The following is a 17,011-nucleotide window of genomic DNA, read 5'->3' as shown; positions in this document are numbered from 1 at the left end:
GCCCCATGGAAGAGCAGCCAGGGACCCCACCAGCAGGGAGCAGAGCCAGGAGCAGATGAGGGGGACAGCCAAGTTTTAGGGGAACTTTATCCCCTGGTCATGACAGCTGCTTTGTGGCAGAGAGCAGAGAAATCCCTGCCTGGATTTCTCAGTGCGGAGACTTTCAACCAGCCCCAAGGCCCCTTGAACCCTTAGAACATGCCTGGGAAATGGCCACAAGACCCCAAAGGAGCTGGAAAGCATCTCAGGAGATTTGTCCTTGCTGGTTTCCTGGAAGTGATGACGGAGAGGGCTGAGGACGCAGGGTGTCGTGCTTTTGAGCAAATCAATTAAACCGCATAACTGGGTTTTAACAATCTACCACATTCTGGTTCACCTCATTTCCAATGGAAATGAAAAGTAAATTATCCTCCCCCTGGCTGGGGAGGTAGTACTGTTAGCATATGCCAATCAGAAAAGCACATCCTGCTACATCAACATTTGGCTGCCAAAAAGTCCTATTTGACTACACGTACTTGACAAAATTACCAGTTTTCGCACTCGGTGCCTGGAATTAGCATTTTTCTTAACGACCCAGTGGATAATTCCTGCTGTTAATAAGCACACTGCCACATTCCTGGGCATGCAACCGGTGGCAGACAAAGCAGGGCAGGGAGGCGCACACGCTGCTGGCACGCCACAAGGAACGCTTGGCATTGGCACTCGTGTTTGATGTTCACAGGATGTATCTGATGAAATACCCAAAGTTGTTTTTTTTCCTTTTTATTCTTTTTCCTCAGAAATAAATTACCATCTAATTAAACCCCATCTTTGCATAGCTTTCCAAACGTCCATGCCAAGCACTTAGCAGTTATCAGCTAAATGCCATTCCTTAGATGCAACGGGGCAGGAGAGATCATATTTGTAGGTGAGGAAAGAGAGCAACAACTGCTTTCGTAGCCAGTGCCTGGCACAGGGAGGAATGGGGAAACTGAAAAGCAGCCTAGGAAGGATTTCCTAGGAAGGAAGGCTGCTAGGAAGGATTTCTGCTCTTCTGGAAAACGTTGAGGCATTTTAGTAATTTCAGTTCGGCTTGGTTCAGAGCATATTATCCAGTACAAAGTCTTTCCGATCTTCCCTCTTTTGGATCATTCATTCGATACATATCTAAGTTAAATCTACGGACTAAAGAGGAAGCCGAAAAGAGTACAGAAGTGAGAGAATAAGGAATCGGAAGAGCTTGAGTGGGTACCTAACATCCATGGGGACCTGTACAGTGGTGTGGGGCCCCTCATCCTTATCTCAGATGAGCTCATCCTGGCATGGAAACACAAATAATGGGTAGATAGGAGCAAGGCCAGGTGCCAAAGCATGTGTTTGTAGGTTTGGGGTTCTAAGAAGGAGCTTGAGCAGGAGTTTGATGATGTACATTAATCTCTTAACTCACAGAGGTGCATTTTGTTTCTGGTGCAGCAATAAAGTAGCCGTGATGGCGTGCTGAGTTGGATCTGATTGATGCTGCCAAGCAAGGGACCAGGTCCTGTCCCTATGTTGCGATTGCTCTGCACCCGCTAATATCAATGAGACCGATGGTTAATTAATTGCATGGCAAGCACACGTGAGTCTCTGTTATGGACACATCCATTACTGGCCTTATTCTGTTCACAAGAGGAAACCACTCGAAAGACAGCTCAGACAAAAGCCTTGCGGATGAGCTGAGGCTGCTTGCTTCTATTAAGATGTAGGTTTTATATTGGTAGATATTTAAGATCAGAAGAAAATGCCTGTTACTGCAAGGCCAACTGTGGCAGCATGCACGTTTTTCGGGCTGTACTGAACCTTGATCCACCTGAACTTCATTGTCATTAGCATTTTGGGCTTGCTCTGAGTAGTGATGTTTTCCTGGTAACATGCCTCCTCTCTTTAGACCCAGGGACATCACGAAAGAATGACCAGCCAGCGTGGATTTGGACATTAAGAATAATCAGTGTAACATTTTTAAGCCTGTGTGTGGTCCTGTGCTGATGAACTATAACGGGAATGCAGAGCAGCTAATGATCTTGAGGAGTTAAGTTAATCACGCACTCCGCAGGAGTTAATCAGAGACAGAACAGATGGAAATAAATTGCATACTGGCAAAAAATCCATCGTATCTCTATGGCAAAAACATTCCCCCAGCTTTCCCATTCATAAATCTCTCTCCATGGAGAAATCAGTTGTTCATAAAAAACAGCATCTGATGCAGAACAACTTAAATGTGTCTCCCGCTTATGATGGGATAGCAAAGATGTCAGAGCACTGAATAATGGTGGCATTCCTGAGCTCGACTGGGTACCAGATGAGATCATTTAACCTCATTTCTATGCATACTTAGAAACTTGTGGCCCAAGTTATTTCCAGAGTTATCATAGGTAATAACAAAAAGGTATGATTCATGTTTGATATAAGGCGTATTATTCCTAATTGTACACAAGGGTAATACCTAAGCATCAAACTCCCTGGGGACCTCGGAGCTCCTCATTACTTTGCTAAATGTCAGAATAGTTTCTTCATTATAAATATTCATATAAGAAAACTTCCTCCTCTCCTGATCTTAAGGCCACCGGTCTCAGACTTGAATGGCTCTTCTGATTCTAGCTCCCGAAGGTAGAGAAAAGCTGTGAAATTCAGGAAATCCTGGAAATAGTGTGCTAGAGAACTGGGCAAATGGGAAAGCTTTAAGGTTTGTCATGGCGTGATGCAGAATGCCTTGTGGTGCCTCATGGATACTCAGCTTCATGTCTCCATAAAACTGAAGAATGTTTCTTTAGAAAAATGAGAGAGTAAAACAATTATTAAAAAAAAAAAAAAGGCAAGCAACTAAAAAGCCCACCTCACTGGGATTACACCTGATGAGGATGACGAAAATAGGTTTGGGGCACTTGTACATCTCACCTCATTTAATCTGGAGTCTCCTGTCACTGACCTGGGGGATGTGTGGAAGCTAAAATGTTGGGGTTTTGGTCCAGGATGACTCCTGCCTCCCTGTTCCTGGTGATGCAGGGAGGAAGTGCCAGAGCAGCACTACTGATCCTCCATCACATCATCCTGATCTTCCATCACATCATCCTTAGCCTGAAAGATTCAAATCCTGTCTCCTTCGTGTTGGACTCAATGATCTTAGAGGTCTTTTCCAACCTGAGTGATGCTCTGATTCTATTATTCCTCCTTCAGGAAATCTGCCTTCTTAGTTTCCAGCAATTGGGTACATTGTGCTACAAGGTAAATTAATTAATTTACTCCATTTTGCTTGCAAACAAGAATGAAGTCAATTTGTCTGCTGTCAGAATGTTTACTGGCCTCGGCTTTGCTTCTGAGATCTAGTTATCCATAACACTATTTAGGGCAATATTTTTGGTTGAACAAAAGCTCAGTGAATAATGTTTTCGATTTTCCCTTTGAATGTGCAGGGCTCTGTTACTCCTTCCCCCTCACCCTCCTCACCAGCTATATTCTACTGAAGGGGAAGTAATAGTTTAGCTTCAAATGACAGGTTGGAAATATGCTTTAAATAATTTACTCGTGCAGTTGGGTTTCAGTTCTCAGTGTCTGTCAGTATTTGGGTTCCTCCTTGCTTCCGCCAAAGGGATATTGCCCAACACCTATCACAAAATATTTCCTTTCCTCCAGCTCTGCTGCTTGTCAGCCCTCTAAATATTTTAATGTTCATGCTCCTGACATCTGTGTAATCCTAACCCAGGTTTTGCAGTTATTTTGCTCCATCCTCCTGCCTGTCTGCAGTGCATACCCAGCGGGGGCTCCTTTTGGGGACATTCATCCATGGGAAGTGTCTCCATGGATTGGTGCTTCCCTGGTACGGGCTGCTGCTCCCCGTTGAGGGTAGTTGATGATATCCTTGTCAAAACCAAAAAAAATCATCCTCTTTCCTATGCTTTTAGACACAACTGCAAGCTCTCAATGCATCCGATGCTCCTGCTTCTGCTGCGTGGGGTGTGCTGCCTGGGGTGGGTGCAGAAGAAACCGCTTCAGACTACTCCTGTGCCTCGGTGGTTTATCACCACGTAAATAAAGCACGGCAGCTGTTCTTGCGAGCCGTGCTGCTCTGATATCTGCTTGTTATTCTGCACTTCTTCGGTTCACGCTTGGGATGTTGTTGTAATGAATGAGACTATTATACTTGGATATTCTCTCGCAGAGCATGTCAGAAAGAAGCAAACCGTGGTGACAGTCGATTATCCCCCAACTTTTCTTCTTCTGTCATTTGGTAATATTGAGTCATTTCGGCCGTGATAATCAAAATGGATTGATTTTGTAGGCTTTTGCCTACGTGTGTATTAAATCACTTAAAGGGACCAGGCCAGCTTAGGAATTTCTAGCAAAGAGTTTGGGGTTTCAGGAGTAAGCAAAAGGCACAAGCATGGGAGTGCATGTAGGAGGCAAAGATTTCTAGCTGTGAAGATCGGTAAAGAGTTAAATCGAGTGGTGACTTCTTTCTTTCTTCCCACACTCTCTTGGCAATGCATGGGAGATGGCTCATGGGTCTGCTCTGCTCCCCTTGTGGCTGTCAGAGCTGTGCCAAAGGGGTGCTGGGGTCCCCTCTGCTGCTGGGGGTGAAGCAGAGACCTGGGGGTGCTGGCTGGGTGAAATGAGCCAGGCTGCAGGCAAACAGGCATCCTCAGGGACAGTGAGAGCGAAAGGCAATTAATAAATTAGCTCCGACCCCCAGGACGATGCTGAAGATTTGAGGCAGAGCCCGCACTATAAAACCTTCAGCACACATGAGGCACACGGGCTGCGGGAGGATTCAAAGGAGAGCGAATTTGAAATGAAATGGAAAGAACAAATCATTCTCCTCCTGAAACACATGGGACCTGCTTCGGGTTTCGTACTTTCTGCCAGGTGAGAAGGAGGTAGAGAAGGGCAAGAGATATTATAGGTGCCTGAGAGACAAGTGAGATCATGGCAGAGAATAGTTTATCTGTTGAATTATGATTCGGGATCAAAATTTCTGCAGCTATTTGTAATATTTCACATATGCTGAGAAGTCACATTTAATATAGCCGGTGAAATAACAGCTTGTCTGCTTAAAATAATTAATAGTTGACAAATGGGTTGAATTTTAAATCCACAAGGAGCTTTGGTTAGCACTAATAAATGTTGATTAAGGTAGCAATTAAAATCTAACAACCTCTCTAGGGGTCTGAACTTTAAAGCTGAAGTTTGGAACATTCCTCAGTATACTGAGAAAATGCCGCAGTTCTGCCCAAGTTGTGTTATTAAGCCATGGCAGCCCAGATCTTCTGTCTTTATTTTTTCCATTTTCCACAAATTAATTGTGGTCAGAAGGTGTGCCCCCAGACGGCGGCAGAAACCAACACCCGATCTACATAAAAAGCAGATTTTTGTACCATGATGGCATTGAGCCGTGTGAGTTTTAGCGTTGCTGAAATGGTTAATTCTTTCCTGTGAAGCCTTTCCAGCAGACGGGGGGGTTGCACCGCAGGAATTACTTAATTTCTGAAGGTTTTGGGAGAGGGTGGTTGGGGAAGGAAGCTGGCCAGGCCTCGAGGCACTGAGGTTGAGGAAGGTGCAGGAGGACGAGGTGGGTACCGGGCTAAGCACCACGGGGGCTTTGGCTGTGAAGAGATGCAAGGCCAGGGGACTTTGAGATGGTGCTTGAAGAATGGCTGTGATTTTGCACAGCGCTTCTGCCAGCAGCTTCATGGTTCTGCCTCATCAGAGATGGTTTCCAGACAGAAGCCCAGAAAACACATGAAACTACCACAGATCCCACTGCCCACCAGCAAGCACCTGCAGAGAAACCAATTACTCAGGCTGTGCCTCAAATCATTACACCCAGCACAGCACCGGGCTGTCTCTCAACTACACTAATGCCATAAGACCCTCTTCAAGTCCCTATTTCCATGGCAGTCCTTCCCAGGAGGCAGTACCTGTCCCTCTTCTCATCAGGAGTTGAAGAGGGCTGGAGAGATCTCCATCTCCCCTCCACGGTGCGCTGCTGCCGCGGGGCTGTAGCTGACCTCTCCAAACCAAGCACGGTCGAGTGGCACCGAGTGAGGGCACAGCTCTCCTGAATCTCTCCCTGCTGCTCCCAGGGAGCCAGCTGTGCATCTCTTAATCAGGGGGATTGGATGAGCTACCAAAAAGAGACATCGACCAGGTAGTGTCTTGAGGGAGACCGAAATTATCTCCCTCTGCTGCACTCGAACAGCACGACCAAGGCAAATCAAGAAGCACATTGCTGTTTGCAGGCTTATTTCACTGATTTATGATCATGGGACTGTTCAAGAAGGTCTCAGGGCTTTTAGGATCTTACTGAACCTGAGAAGATTTCAGTCATTTCTCAGCAGTTTCTATTTTTGAAGGAGGGAAGAGCATTTGTATTTCACAGAGCACCTTTTATGCTGGCCAAATACTTTTTTTTTTTTTTTTCCACTCTGGCTGTGGGCAAGGCATAAATATAACACACCGCCAGATTTGTCTTCCTTTGTCACACTCTAGCTGTGTGTCCTCCATTAATTACATTTCCTCCCCCAGATCAGAAGCTGAATGCCAGCAGGGCAGAAATAGGAGTGCAGTGTGAGCTGGGAGCGACTCGGTTCCTGGTTCCTGGCGTGCAGGGGGGGACGCTGGCACGTCTGCCTTTGTCAGGCAGCCTTCATCACCAGACGTCTCGTTATGTTGTTATGTTACAGTCCATTTTTTCAGGTCTCTTCCTGCTGACTTTGGGAGCAGCTGAAATAAGGTGCCTTTCCTCTGGGCTATGTGCAGGGCTTGCTGAACAAGCAGACCAGCACGGGGTTTGTCTGTGCGCATTGCAGTCACCGTGCTCAAATCTAGGAATCCAGGCGCTGTTCTGGGGGGAATCAGGACCAGGAGGAAGCCTCATCCCCTTCGCTGGTGGCCTGGCAGCTCTCTGTCCTCCTCTTGGCCCAGAATAGGAGATTGTAGCTTCATGGGGACCTCCAGCCTCTGTCCTGGACAGCTTCTTGCTCTGGAAAGGCCCTTTAATAATCTGTTGGTGCTTTCTTAGCCCAGCTTGTGCAGTCTGAACGTGGCTGGTGGTTTCTGCACAGCTCTGCGTGCTCCTCAGGGCACTTGTAGGGTCTGTCCATTGCTGAGGATATTTACAGCAAGAGAGAGAGGGAAGAAGATGTGAAGTGCTGGAGGAGGAAGGGGAAGAAATCTGTCCATTGGGTGCGAAAAACCCTATTCACTCTCATTCAATGTGTATGTCACTTTTTTTTTCTTTTTCTTTTTTTTTTTTTTCTCCTTTTTTCTTTTCTGTGTTGAAAGGATGAAACACAAACGGCTCAGATAGAGTCAGGAAGGGACAAAAACTAAAGCAGAAACTGGAGATGCTCAGAGCTACATTTTTTCAAAGGAGGCTGGAGAACTGAGCACCGCCCTGCATTGGCATATCAGCCAGCAGTTTCCATGCCTGAAGTTTTGGACAGGTCGCTCTCCATGCAGGGTGGACACAAGGCTTGGCCCAACTCCTGTGCTGGGCACAAGAGACCATGGGGAGCGATGGCTTAGCTAGCTCCGCACTGCCAGAGCCAGGCTTTCAAGGAAAAGAGCACTTGCAAGAGGTCCCCAACTGGACATGGTCATCTTGGGCGTCTCCACACACACGATCCCTCCTTCCACAAGTAGGTGCATTAAATCTGGCTGAGATGGGTCTACCTGTGCTGCAGGGGGTGCTCAGGGCTGTGGCAATGGTACCTGGGGTCTTGAAGCAGCATTGCATGGAAAAATGTGAGCTCCCAGAGGGAAACTGGGGTGTTTACTCACGTACAGCCTTCCAGACTACTTAAAAGGCCCCACTTGATATTTTTACAGTAACACTATGCACTCTGCTGCCCTTACTGTAGAATTACAGGTGTCACCCTGAGGAGGGGCCCCGTCTTTGGAGAAAAGCCATTTTGCCAGGGCGATGAGACAAGGCGAGGAGCTGCAGGGGGACCTGACGTCTCCCAGGATCTCAGAGGATCTGCTGGTTTCAGAGTGCTGCCCTCCCACCTCAGCAAACCCCGGGGGTAAATAAACCAGCGGGTAAAAATGGGAATAGCAGAGGGAGAATGGAAGTACCCCATGGCTCAATGGGGAGTAAGGAAGGTGGTAGCAGAGAGAGCAATTGCAAACCTAATGTGGCTGGAGAGGAGAGCAGATACGAGCCATCCTTGGCTGGTGCCAGCACCTCTGTTGGCTAATTAAAGCCACCATGGTGAACAGATGAGGTCCCAGTGTAACCCAACAGGATTTTAGAGCTGCAGGTGCCAAACCTAACTGGACAGCCACAAGGCCACAATAACCCCAAATCCACACAGTGCTTTGGGAAATGATCCCGAGGCAGAACATGCCCAGGTCATGGCGCTCTATGTAAACCACAACAAAGACAAGTCCTGTTGTATGTCCATTTCTCAGAATTGATTGTTTTTCTAATTTATTTTATTATTTTTTTTTTAAAGTAAAGTGCAAAATGAACACATGGAACTAAAATGCCAGAGGATAAGACTGCAGATGAGACCAACAGGCCAAATGTCAGATGTGTTTCTGGTGTGGCTGCTGAGGAGTCAGTCCTGAACAGTTCATGCAACCTCTGCTTTGAGGCTTAATTCGGCCCGCAGGTGACTGGCACGAGGCAGATGTTTTGCCTGTGAGCTGCTTTCTTTTCTGTTCTAAATTTCTTCAGACCTTACCCCAAATCAGCTGGCTGTGGCCAGCATTGGAGATGGGCTAAAAGTCCGATGGGTGAGGCAAGTGTTAGGTGCCAGGTGAATGGACGCCTTGGATCCTGTACAGGGCATGGCTGCCTGCAAAGACATATGTTGCTATTCCTTGCATTCAGATTCTGATTACAGGTTAGAAAAATCTCTATTTCCCCATGGCAGTTCAGCCTCCTGCATGCAATTTGCAGCCTGTTCACAGTAGGGTTGTTTTTCAGAATTGCTTCTCTCAAAACCCCAAAGGTCTGCAGAGGAATGGATGAAAATGCTGACATAGGAGCTGCAGCAGAAACTAGTTCTGACACCCTGACTTTAGCAGTGCAAGAAGCAGGAGCAAAATCCCTGCAGACAGGGAAAATCCCTGCAAGCCCTTGGTCCTGTTCAAGGGTCTGAGCTTGGCTGCAAAGGTTGACAGTAGCAGCATCCTCCGCTTGCAGAGATGCTGCTTACACTGACCTTTGCTATGTATTAACTAAAATCATTTCCTTTTTTAAGCACAAGAAAGTAATTGCAAAAATCACTACGTTTATCCCTAAGGCAGGTCTCCCAGATACAAGAAGAGTCAGTCTCAGGTAGAAACTTCTCCTCTCCAAACAGCTGTGGAGGCAGAGTCCTTGCAGAAGAGGAGGCGGTTTAGCACGATGAAATAATCACAGTGTCATGCATGCAACCAGGATTTCCCTGTTAATTACCTAACTGGTTAATTAAGGGGTGATTTTTTTATTAAAATTAATTCTTATCTTTGTAAAGTACATGGCTTATAAAGAGGATAGTACAGAAGTGTTTATCACTGATGCCCTAAGATGCTAATTTCCCTATGTTATGACTTGTAATCAAGATTAATTTTCTCTGACTTATCCTCCGAAGGAAAGACTTTACACCGGTTTTGACATTTAAATTATCTTACATTTGCAAGTCCAATATTGCCATAAATATTCATAGCCAAGAATTGAGTATCTAGTCCTTATTTTTTTTTTAATTCACTTCTCAAAACCGGTTTCAGAAGAAGCCCAGGGAGATGGAGGCCGTTTCATTTGCAGCACCTGGCTTTGCTACCAAGCAGCGGGCTGACAGCCCACGTTCCTGTTCGATGCCATCTAACAGTAAGGAAGGAGCCCCCTAGCTGAAGGCTGGCCATGATATACGTGTATATTATATATATATATTTATATTACATGTATTCATGTATATCCACATATATACATATGTGTATTTACCTATGCCTGGCTGTGCTTGCAGCCCCCAGCTGAAGGCACATATCTGCACACGTCTGCCTCAAGAACGGGCAAATTGGCTTGCTCAGGAAACATTCTCCTCCTTTCCGTGACCGATGACTTTTTGTATCTGCTACCTTGAAATGCAATTAGTTTGTCCAGGCTTTTTTTTTTTTTTTCTCCCTTCAACAGCAAGGCAGGGCTGGAGAAACAGTGGTATCACTATTCACTTTGCAAAAATGTCTCTATTTGCAAAAGGCTAATGAAAAAGGAAAAAAAAAATCTGCCAAGCTTTACATTGACCTCTCCTACCCTTACACCAAGAAATGTATTTAAGCAGCTACATCTGAGAAGAGCTGCTGCCAATGCTTTAACTAACTCAAGACTGACCACGGCAAATACTGTTCTTATGGCATGTGAGGATGTTCTTCAGCTCCCCCACACCCCGAGGCCTTTGGGTGCCTCTCCCGCTGCCAGGGACCCATGGGTGATGGCATCCTTACCTTCCTTAGTGACTTTGCACCACAAGGACCAAGCTGACTCACTCTTGCTGACCAGTTAGCAGGCGAGTCACACTCACATTGATTTTCTGATGTATAACTGAGGTGTCTGCTCCTACGTGCAATAAAAGAAGGACCTGCTAGCCAATATTTTTTGTTTGCTTGCGTGCTTCTCAGTTCATTATTCTAACAACGGGTGTTTTCTCTGCAGGCGAAATCCTGCCTCACAATGGATTACAGAAGCATTTCGAATATTTTCCTCTTCCGGTCGAAAAGAAATTCTGATGCAGCCCAAAGTTACAACAAGGGTGAATTATTCAGCTGGCATAAGACTGCCCTTATAAAATGAACCCCCAAGATTTGAGGATATGAGCAGGGACATAAAAGATCTGGGATGTTAAGTTCAGGCTTGTCTCTGCCAGAAATACTGAAAAATGTAATTATTTAATTATTTGGTGGGGTGGTGTTCCCCTAAATTCAGTGTCAAGACAATACATTTCAATCTTTCTAGGCTCACCCCCCATGGAGGACTGGTCATGAGAAGGATGAGCATCAAATCTGGTGAGGATGAAGCTCTGCAGCTCTGAAGTGTTTCAAGAGACTCTACTTGAGCTAGAGTGGATAAAGAAGATGCCAGAAATCTTGGGCTTTGCTCTCCCAAACAACTCCCTGCAACGTAGGAAGAGAAGCTCCCATGTCAGGCTGGTAGAAAAAAAATATGACAACAGCCTTAAACTTCTTGATTTCTGAATCAGTAAAAAATGAGCGTCTTTTAAGTGACAAGTTCTCATAAATAATTCCATCTAATGGAAGATACTTCGGTAATTGCGATATTTTAATTTCAGCCCTTTAAGTGCAGAGAATTCTCATTAGCTCTCAGCGTTCAGGTACGGCGATGAATTTTCATGGAGAGAGAGCAGCGTACATAGCACTGAAATGGCGGAAGGAAGTCAAATTTATTCAGCGTTTTATGGACAAAGACATTATGTGGTTCATTAAGCAAAACCATCCGTTCCCTTCTGGGTACGAGAAAGTTTTTATTATTCCTTTTTTTCAGGTTAATAAACTGAGGCAGAAAATAACCAGATCTGATCTAAAGCTCTTCTTCGCAAGCATTTTCACAATGCCTTCCTCTGTTTTCTAGCAAGGTTTATTATTAAATAAAGCCTGAAAGTGACCCGGAAAGTCTGACTTTCCATACCTCAATCTAACTCCTGCGTAATATTGCTTTGACTAAAGGCAATAAAAAAATCCACGAGGGAGATGAAATGCCAGGCTGGCAGGCTGAATACATGGATATTATAAATGAATAAAGCAATATGTAGACTTCAGGAAAAAAGGCGTGCCATTGCACCAATACAGAGGGAATTTGGCCTGCTAGCCAAGCCTGTAGTTGTTGAAATGAATTTGCAGTACCTTGGAAAAGCAACTCTTCTAATTCCTATATGGTGCTCACTCTGAAACCAAGCCATGGAAATTAAAACAATGGTATCTTTAAAGAAAAAAAAAAAAAGAGAGAGAGAGAGAAAGAAAAGGAGAAGCAGGGGTGCTGGAGTAGGGGGAGCAAGGATGAAGGCAAATGCTTGCTACATACTGACCCTGGATCCTGTGAAGCTGTGGATCACAGCATCTCAGCCAAGCAGGGCTCAGGAAGGGGCACTGTGGGCAAAGCAACACGAGTGGCAGCACATTTCCCTTCTGATTCTTGCCTTCTATGTGTCTTCAAAACCAGGTGTAAGCAAGGACGTAAACACTGCTTCCTTCATGTCTGATGCACTCCATGGAGCAGGCAAGGGAAAAGCTCTGCAGGTAAAGCCGGTGGCAATGGGAGCCACTGATGTGAGTCATTGTATTGAATTACCAGCTCCGAGAGGCATCGCTTGATTTTAAGGTAGAAATTAAACGTTTGCAAGACCCGACTCCCTGCTGGGCTGCTGTTTACTATCAACATGTGAGTGATCGTCAGCAAAGAGGACAAGCGCTAGAGCAACGCCAGACCTCAGCCAGCCTGGAGGATTTGCTCTGCATCCCTTTACCACTGCTGCAAATGTTTTCCTTTGGGTATTTTTTAGACACGCTGCTGCCTCCGTGCTCACCCAGACAAGGCATCGAAGCTGGGTCACCTGCATCCAGACATCCCCACACCAGGGCGTGCTTCTCCTGCCTTCTCTTATTGTCTTTCTTAATCACCCAAATCTGACAGGGTTTGCTGCTGGTTACCTTCATTTCTCTCTAATCTTGATATTACTCCTACTTGATATTCTCCTTTTTATTTGTTGGTATAGGAACTTTCTATCCCCAAACCCAACCATGCTGTCATCTTCCTTTGATCACACCCAGCTTATTACTGAAAATAGCTCTTTACTTACACATCTTACTCCTTTTACCTTCCTACATGGCTTAATTTGGATAAGCACAGCCCCAAGGACAGCGTTATGCAGCTCTGACCACTTTACCAGGGTCACAGCATCTACAAGTGAGCTGAGAAGGGTAGGTTGCTCCTCACTCAACCTCGACCTGGGTCTCTTTGCAGGTTTAGTTGCCACAAGCAGCTAGCCCTGCAATGGCTCTTTCAGTTTAATTTCAAAACCACCTTCTCTGATCTTTCCTCCTTTTGCATGAAGAAATGGCTTTTTGCTCAAAACGCGTGCATCTAATACCAGGGATGGCTTTAATTCTGAAGGCAGGGCTCAAACCCGATGGAGCGCACCGAAACGTCGCACAGGTGGGGACCTGTCTGGGGCTCATCCAGAAGGCACGCAGAGGTTCTGCTCTGCTGCTCAGCCCTTGGCAAAGCAGGGATCGTGAAGATGAAAAAGGGGATTTGTCTGATGGTTCACGATACGGTCAGAGTTCTTGCACAACCTCTGAGCAAAAATAAAGAGCCTGAACCAAACGTAAAGAGAGAGAGGCACCAGCCAGTTGAGTGCTATTTGGATTATTATATTTAGAGCCTATTAGGGAGCTTATTAAAGACTCTTCATGCAGGATCTCTCTGGTATAAACCTGGCACAGACGAGGGAAAACATTTGATCTTCAGCAGGGGAGGAACATGAGCAGGCTAAAAAAAGGCTACGCTAGAAAACAAATACTTTAAACAACATGAATCAAGAGACAATGCCAAGAAGGCTGCGCCTAACTTTTAGGGGAAAATTTATGTTTTTGTTTACTTATTTATTATGCATTAATTGAAATGCTTAAAAGAAGTGGAACCTGGCTCAGTGTTTGATGAATCTGAGGCAGACATGCTTTGACTCTGCAGTGAGACACTGAAAGCCATATGAAAAATATAACCAGGATGATCTGCTTGTATAATTTAAAAGCTTCGTGCGTTTAAGGCTATATCGTGTGCTGTCACAAGGCAAAGAGAAGCTGAAAAAAGGACTGAGCAAATTGCAGGTATACTCATTACAAAAACACCTAAAAAATGTCATACTCCTATGAGGAGATGCAAATAATGGACTGCCCTTAATTGCCAGGATTAAGTGAAAGGGCAAACCTTGTGCCCCTTGACGCCTGCTGTACCCGTGTTGGCGGCTGTGGGTAGCTGCTCTGTGCACCCTTGCTGCAAAAGCTGTGTCTTTTTGCCCCCTTCCATTGAAAGCATTTGCTGAAATGGGATGCAGCACATGGGGAGCCTCAGCAGGACACGCAGGGCGAAGGCTGATGCCAAGGGACTGGGAGTCCCAAGCCAAAGGGGCACAGCTCTGCCCTTGCTCGAGGATCAGGAGTTACAGGCAGCTCATCTTCTCCGGAGACTGGTGAATTTGATGAACAGCGAATTTTTGGAAGGAGACCAAAAGCTGCTTGAGGATTCAGGTTAAATTCAATGAACAGAATTGACAAGAAAAAAAGGGGGGAAATGTTGAACTCTTGCAGTGTTTTGAGACAAATGTTAACACATCTCATTTCAGCGTATTAAGTGAAAAAACACGCTGAACTTCTGCTTTATTTCAGAACTGTCCTAAGCTAAATAAAAAAGAAGGAAGGGTTAGAAGCCAAATAGGAAGAAAAGTATTTCACCTCAGCTCAAATTAAATGCTTTATTCACAAACAAAGTGCTGTAGGTCAGCCCCAAACTAATTGCTTTGTTTCTCTCATCTCTGCTAAATTTCTGAAGTCTTTCTTCTTGGTTTGATCCAAACACATTATTTTTTTCCTTTTATCATGAATTATTTCACTCCAAAGCCACAAAACCCAAGTGAAGGAGGAACATCTCCAGTGGAGAGAGGAGATGAAGGAGAATGAGTGGCAGGAGTGCTGCTCTTGCCATGGGCTGCTGCATCTCCGCAGTCTTTGAGCCTGGTTTTCCTGTGACAAGCACTGAAAATGGCTAAGGGCAAGGGAGGATCAACTTCTCCTGCCACAGCAGCCCGGAGACACCACACCAGCATCTGGGGAAAGCCAGGGCCGAGCTGTGACACCCCTCAGTGCACCCCAGGGCTGTTTCTGTGTCCTGCAGCAATGCTGCACGGGGCTGGTTCATTAGAATTAGGCAGAGACATCGCCATGAGTACATCTGTGCCAGTGACAGCTGACTCCTCAGTAATGACACCTTTAGAGACAATTATGACAGACAATTGTTTAATGAGAAGTGGCCTTTTTCATAAAAAATAATTCTATCGATGAAGCATGAAGGCATTTTGGCTTCGAATCTCTGTTGTTTCAGCCAAGCCCATCTTGGTGGTTGACAGCCTTAACTGCGTTGCCCTGGCCACCTGGCTCTGGACCGCTCACACAGCAAGCACTGTTTGATGGAACACCAAAATCTAAGCACTGAAATCAAGCTGGCATCCTCCTGAGCACCAGTGCAGGCAGAAAACCCACCGCCAGGCTTCAGGACTTCTTTGGGCATTGCTGGTGGGTGCTGCAGGTCTTCATGGCCCCCTGCCTTCACCTCCCTCCAGCTCTTCATATCTTCTTCCTAGTGTGACACTGAGAGGCATCCTCCTGCTCTTTCTCTGCAGGGAGCACCAAATATCTTCATTTTCCAGGCATCACCTGGGCTGACATTAGTCATTCCTGACACGGGCATTTCCAGCTAACAGATTAAGTTTCTCCTACTGGGTACAAAGTATGGGACGTCATCTTGCAAATTTAATTCATTGCTTGACATTTGCTGTGCTCTCAGGCTCTTTTACTCCTTCAAGAAGGGGCTGTTGGTGCAGCTCAGGAGAGATGGAAAGGAAACTGGGAACTGCTGGGGTTGGCGAGATGCTGCCCTCCTGCCAGCCCACCTCCCAGGGTGGAAGGTGGAGCTAGAGCCAAAGCAGCAGAAAATCGGTGAAAGTGAGCACTGCATTAACAACCCAAGGCTTGCACAGCCTCTGGGAATTGCTGCAGCCAATGGTTTATCCAGCACTCTTCATGCTTTGAAAAATAATTTCCTCTCCCTCCTTTTTGGCCAGAGCAGTGTCTGCTGTTCGCTGGTTCAGACAGTGAAAGCGTGGAATATTTTGGAAAGAATGACAAAAAGTAATAATCCACAAACATTTCCAATTCCATCAGATCTTGCTTAATAAGCCTTTAGATTTTATTAAGAAGGCAAAGTTGTTGACAGTGAAATTATTTGCCTGTGCTGGGAGTGGTAAAGCAGATTGTTAGACGCGGAGAGAAGGGAGCTGGCTGCGCTCATAAATAAGTCAATGTGTTACTCCTGCTAGACTGGAAGCGGGATGACAGCTCCTCCACACGCTGATGCTCTACTTCTCTGCGCCCTTCGCTAAACTGACGTTTGCTAAAAATACCCTGCAAAGGCACACGTGAAGCTTCAGGGCTACGGACACACCTGGAGCAGGGGAGACTTTAGATGGGCAGGTTCCAGCTCGCAGCCTCGAAACCCAGCCACGTTGCCTGTTGCACCTCCACCTCCATTTCATGTGCCCAGCTCTCGGCTGTGGCTTTGCCTCCACGGAGCTGGGGATGAAGGTTCCCCTCTTCCTCAAAATGCTGCTCACTTGCAGCCAGCAACCACCCCAGAGCCAGCCTGGGCATGTCACCATCCCTCCGTGAGACCCAAGGGAAAAAGCAAATTGAGTGTCACTGACACCCAGGCTTTTCCCCCTTTATCTGCAATTTGATGTCAGAGAGCCATAAGAAAAGAGAAAGCAGGAGTGTGACAGCGTGATTCATGCTCATCTGTACCTCTGCAGACAACGAGTTACCAAACAGCCGTTCTCTCCATCCCTATCTCCTTATTCAGCATGCAAACAAGTGAAACAATAACATTTTAATTGGATGGAAATGGAAAAGCTAGAGGACAACAGTGTTGTCGCAGCAGCCTGAAGTTCCTGAGCCACGTGTCCTTGCTTGGGGAGGTAACACACAAAAGCCCAACAGCAGAGCTGCCACGAACAACTCCTTTGGGAAAGGATTTTCCTCACAGCACAGCAAGGACAGCCTTTGGGACAGGGACCCAAGCTCCTGCCCTTCCTGCTCCATACCTGTCCTGCATTAAAAATAATAATAAAATAATCCCACATCTCCAATTAGGAGGTGCTTTAATCAAAGAGAGGTAATGAAAGACGTCCCTGCTCAGCTCCGATGCTGACTTGTACCTGAAATCTCT

At 46.0% G+C, this 17,011-nt stretch overlaps 1 protein-coding gene across 1 annotated transcript in view; it reads right to left on the bottom strand.

The window, feature by feature from the left end:
* The window catches only part of NTSR1 (neurotensin receptor 1), a 52,245-nt gene that overhangs the window by 21,498 nt on the left and 13,736 nt on the right, over window positions 1-17,011 (bottom strand). The gene's annotated exons all lie outside the window — the stretch shown is intronic.

Source organism: Anas platyrhynchos, chromosome 21 (genome assembly GCF_047663525.1).
Source record: "Anas platyrhynchos isolate ZD024472 breed Pekin duck chromosome 21, IASCAAS_PekinDuck_T2T, whole genome shotgun sequence".
Classification (NCBI taxonomy): domain Eukaryota; kingdom Metazoa; phylum Chordata; class Aves; order Anseriformes; family Anatidae; genus Anas; species Anas platyrhynchos.
The sequence above is the reverse complement of the archived record's forward strand: the minus strand, read 5'-3'. Positions and strand labels throughout refer to the sequence as shown.